This window comes from Cyanistes caeruleus, chromosome 11, assembly GCF_971803275.1.
Source record: "Cyanistes caeruleus chromosome 11, bCyaCae1.hap1.1, whole genome shotgun sequence".
NCBI lineage: Eukaryota > Metazoa > Chordata > Aves > Passeriformes > Paridae > Cyanistes > Cyanistes caeruleus.
Window position 1 is genome coordinate 23661244 of NC_141711.1, and position 5386 is coordinate 23666629.

Consider the following 5386-nt stretch of genomic DNA (forward strand, 5'->3'; position numbering starts at 1 on the left):
AGCTGGGAGCGGGGCTCTGAGCAACCTATTCTGGGCGAAGATTGCTCCGCTTGGAACAAGATGGTCTTTAGGGTCCCTTCCAAGCCCAAGCACCCAGGGATTCCATCATTCATTCTACGGTCTCCGTTGTCCACTTCAGCCTGGGCCTGAACTCCTGGCGGTGATGTCACAGTGCACGCTCCAGCTAGAACTTCCAGCATCCAGCAACGGCCACAACACAACCCTTGGATCCTTGTGCCAGCACGCTCTTCACCCTGCTCCAAGCCTACCCCTGTCACCTTGTTGCCACCTGCTCCCTGATTCCCCCAGCAGTCCCCAAAGCTCCCCATCGCTTGGATTTTGCTCTCCATCCCTGCAGGATGTCTGCATTTGTTCCAAAAGAGGTATGGTACTATTCCACGGAGGCGGACACCCCGCAGCTGCCTGGCTGGGCTGGAGCTCTGTGGGACAGCGTGGGAAATTTTGCTACCTCTGCAGGCTGGCACAGACGGAGAGGAGGAGACGGACGTCGATACACAGACTGATAGAGAAGAAGTCATGGAAGTGGACGGAGAGGATACTGGAGAGGAAGAGATGGATGTGGATATGTACGAGACAGAGGAAGAGATGGAGGTGGAAACGAAAGATTCTATTGAAGAGATGGATATTGATCTAAAAGACAAGGAGGAAGACATGGTCTTGGGATGAAGACCGATGCCAGCAGCAGAACAGGCAGGTGCTCCCCACAGGCAGAGTGGGGCCCCTGCTGCCAGCCTGGGGCCGGGCTGGGCACTTCCTGCTCAGGGACACGCTAGCCCATGCACTGGATTCTGCTGGCCATCCCTGGCCTGGCCTGGGCTTGCTGTGGGCCATACAAGCCCTGTTCCAGTGCCTGGGCCACAGCCCCCAGCCAGGCTCCCTTCTGGCAGCAGAGTCCCACTGGGCCAGTGTCCCAGCCCGGCAGCACATGGAACACCCTTCCGTGCCTGACTGCACTGACCGTGCTACTTGTTTTTCTTCCAGGACTTAGGGACATCACAGACACAGATGCCACCCTGCTGTACATACGTTTTACAGTTGTTGTGTTCAGGATAGAAGTTTTAGAGTTTGTTTAAGTTGCCTGTAAATACGTTTCATAGAGTTTTGTTAGAGCTGTTCTCAGGTAAATAGGTTCTATAGTTTGTTGTTGTTGTTGTTGTTACCAATATTCTTACAGTGTAAATATGTGGTGTAGTTCATTCTTGTTCCTTTTCTTCTACAGATAAACAGTCTTTGATTTTCACACCCCAGTTCTCTTTGCATTTTCTTTGGGCACGTTTGCAAAGCTGTGGCTTGTTTCGGGAACAATGTTTGCAGGACTCTAAAAAGAGTATCAAAACCGCTCTGCCACACTCTCAGCTGCTGCTGCTGCCCCAAAAAGCACTGGCTGGCTTTGCTCACACAATCACAGTTGTGGTGGCATTTTTACCACACCACAGGACAGCGATGTTTTCCCTCTTCTCCTGGAAATACCTACAGCACTTGTGGGTAGCAAGGCAAACATGAGCCTCTTTTAGTGGCCCTTGAAATTGGACATGTGAAATGAGGCACACAAAGCCACAGGCCAGCTGAACCTGGCATCTCTGAATGGGTCTTTACATTCTTCCCAGGAAGATGAATGGCAATCACTATTTTGGCAGGGAGGAAAGTGCATCAGCTAGCAATTTGCTGTAGAAAATGTGCTTTCTGCTCCTCTCACAGCCAAAACTCCTACCCATTTCTTGGAAGTCCTTCTTAGATAAGGACCGTGTTCAACTGAGTGACAGTGAAGCCAAATGGCAATGCCGCAATCAATTGTCCTGTACACAATCTCCTTCATCCACGTGGAAGGTTACTCACGGGCACACCAGAGGACGGAAGAAACCCAAATGCATCGTTGGACATAATAAAGTCAGACGTGTTGAGGGATGAAGAAATCTTGCAGAGATATGGAAAGCTGCCCTGAAAACCCAGTTCGGGGAGAGCCTGAGCTCTTTTGTGCTTCTAGGCCTGAAGATGCTCAGCAGCTTTCCCAGAGGCTCAGCAGGCAGTAGGATTGTGCCTGAATCTGGCTCTGGAAATGCCAGTGCCTCAACTGAGAGCTGTGGCAGAGTCTTTCAGCAGAGCAAACAGCAGCCTGGAGGGTGGGCAATGCTGCATCTGGACCACTGCATGCTCATCCTTCACCACAATGCAGAGCTGCCATGGATCACTTTTTCCATTTCTCCTGTTGGATATGTTTTGGAGAAGTTGTTCTAGGTGGCTTTGGATGGTGATCCAAGTAGGAAGCAGCCATTCGCCTGCTGTGATATCCTTACAACTAGTCCTAACTTCTCATTGCCTTTGGTTTGATTGGGGGTGTTTTATCTGTTTGTTTGATTGGTTTCTTTGGGTTGGTTTCTTTGTGTTTTTCTCTCTTTTGCTTGGAGTTTCTTTTCCTTTTTTAGAAATGACTGGTGAAGTTGGCACAACCAAACTCCAGAAAACGTAAAGCAGGCTTGACTTCCCAGAAATTGCTTTTGGCTGGCTTTAGCTGCATTCCCCAGGATCACGATCAGCAGTAGATATTTGCAGGTTTTGCTCTGCATCCTCAGCCTGCCCAGGTGTTGTTCAGTGTTTCAGCAGTGGAGAAGACGATGGATATTTTGCTAAACCTCCTTTCAAACAACAAAACTTGGGTTAGCACGACAGAAAAGAAGAAAAGAAAATCTTCGCCAGTTAGAACAGAGCCAGAGTCCCACCATTTCCCCCTCCACTTTGCTTTCTTTTCTACATTTAGAGGTAAAGCTTCCATCTCCAAAAGCTTCCATCTCTCACTTCCTGATGTAGCCATTTGCTACCCTTTAGCCTTGACTGCCACGCATCGGACTGCTGTCCGTGTGGGGCTGGGGATGCTCAGCCTGGAAAGAGAAGGGGGCTGGCGAGGCCTCCCTGCAGCTCTAGGAAAGATGGGCACAGAGAGGAGAAGCCTTTCAACTGCAGGAGTGAGCTTGAAGTTGGATCTAAAGAAGCTGCTCTTTTCCACTCCGGCTGCTGGGGCACTGGCCCGGGCTGTGCACAGAGGCTGGGGATGCTCCATCCTTGGCAACATCCAAGGCCAGCTGGGAGCGGGGCTCTGAGCAACCTATTCTGGGCGAAGATTGCTCCGCTTGGAACAAGATGGTCTTTAGGGTCCCTTCCAAGCCCAAGCACCCAGGGATTCCATCATTCATTCTACGGTTTCCGTTGTCCACTTCAGCCTGGGCCTGAACTCCTGGCGGTGATGTCACAGTGCACGCTCCAGCTAGAACTTCCAGCATCCAGCAACGGCCACAACACAACCCTTGGATCCTTGTGCCAGCACGCTCTTCACCCTGCTCCAAGCCTACCCCTGTCACCTTGTTGCCACCTGCTCCCTGATTCCCCCAGCAGTCCCCAAAGCTCCCCATCGCTTGGATTTTGCTCTCCATCCCTGCAGGATGTCTGCATTTGTTCCAAAAGAGGTATGCTACTATTCCACGGAGGCGGACACCCCGCAGCTGCCTGGCTGGGCTGGAGCTCTGTGGGACAGCGTGGGAAATTTTGCTACCTCTGCAGGCTGGCACAGACGGAGAGGAGGAGACGGACGTCGATACACAGACTGATAGAGAAGAAGCCATGGAAGTGGACGGAGAGGATACTGGAGAGGAAGAGATGGATGTGGATATGTACGAGACAGAGGAAGAGATGGAGGTGGAAAGGAAAGATTCTATTGAAGAGATGGATATTGATCTAAAAGACAAGGAGGAAGACATGGTCTTGGGATGAAGACCGATGCCAGCAGCAGAACAGGCAGGTGCTCCCCACAGGCAGAGTGGGGCCCCTGCTGCCAGCCTGGGGCCGGGCTGGGCACTTCCTGCTCAGGGACACGCTAGCCCATGCACTGGATTCTGCTGGCCATCCCTGGCCTGGCCTGGGCTTGCTGTGGGCCATACAAGCCCTGTTCCAGTGCCTGGGCCACAGCCCCCAGCCAGGCTCCCTTCTGGCAGCAGAGTCCCACTGGGCCAGTGTCCCAGCCCGGCAGCACATGGAACACCCTTCCGTGCCTGACTGCACTGACCGTGCTACTTGTTTTTCTTCCAGGACTTAGGGACATCACAGACACAGATGCCACCCTGCTGTACATACGTTTTACAGTTGTTGTGTTCAGGATAGAAGTTTTAGAGTTTGTTTAAGTTGTCTGTAAATACGTTTCATAGAGTTTTGTTAGATCTGTTCTCAGGTAAATAGGTTCTATAGTTTGTTGTTGTTGTTGTTGTTACCAATATTCTTACAGTGTAAATATGTGGTGTAGTTCATTCTTGTTCCTTTTCTTCTACAGATAAACAGTCTTTGATTTTCACACCCCAGTTCTCTTTGCATTTTCTTTGGGCACGTTTGCAAAGCTGTGGCTTGTTTCGGGAACAATGTTTGCAGGACTCTAAAAAGAGTATCAAAACCGCTCTGCCACACTCTCAGCTGCTGCTGCTGCCCCAAAAAGCACTGGCTGGCTTTGCTCACACAATCACAGTTGTGGTGGCATTTTTACCACACCACAGGACAGCGATGTTTTCCCTCTTCTCCTGGAAATACCTACAGCACTTGTGGGTAGCAAGGCAAACATGAGCCTCTTTTAGTGGCCCTTGAAATTGGACATGTGAAATGAGGCACACAAAGCCACAGGCCAGCTGAACCTGGCATCTCTGAATGGGTCTTTACATTCTTCCCAGGAAGATGAATGGCAATCACTATTTTGGCAGGGAGGAAAGTGCATCAGCTAGCAATTTGCTGTAGAAAATGTGCTTTCTGCTCCTCTCACAGCCAAAACTCCTACCCATTTCTTGGAAGTCCTTCTTAGATAAGGACCGTGTTCAACTGAGTGACAGTGAAGCCAAATGGCAATGCCGCAATCAATTGTCCTGTACACAATCTCCTTCATCCACGTGGAAGGTTACTCACGGGCACACCAGAGGACGGAAGAAACCCAAATGCATCGTTGGACATAATAAAGTCAGACGTGTTGAGGGATGAAGAAATCTTGCAGAGATATGGAAAGCTGCCCTGAAAACCCAGTTCGGGGAGAGCCTGAGCTCTTTTGTGCTTCTAGGCCTGAAGATGCTCAGCACCTTTCCCAGAGGCTCAGCAGGCAGTAGGATTGTGCCTGAATCTGGCTCTGGAAATGCCAGTGCCTCAACTGAGAGCTGTGGCAGAGTCTTTCAGCAGAGCAAACAGCAGCCTGGAGGGTGGGCAATGCTGCATCTGGACCACTGCATGCTCATCCTTCACCACAATGCAGAGCTGCCATGGATCACTTTTTCCATTTCTCCTGTTGGATATGTTTTGGAGAAGTTGTTCTAGGTGGCTTTGGATGGTGATCCAAGTAGGAAGCAGC

General features: G+C 50.6%; 1 long non-coding RNA gene across 1 annotated transcript; it reads left to right on the forward strand.

Annotated features, from left to right (window-relative positions):
- Positions 1-212: 212 nt before the first annotated feature.
- LOC147651163 (uncharacterized) lies at positions 213-4359 on the forward strand. Its single transcript, XR_015274837.1, has 6 exons — positions 213-383; positions 478-711; positions 1003-1141; positions 1241-3479; positions 3574-3807; positions 4099-4359. It is a non-coding gene; the product is annotated as an uncharacterized LOC147651163 (long non-coding RNA).
- The last annotated feature ends 1027 nt before the right edge of the window (positions 4360-5386 follow it).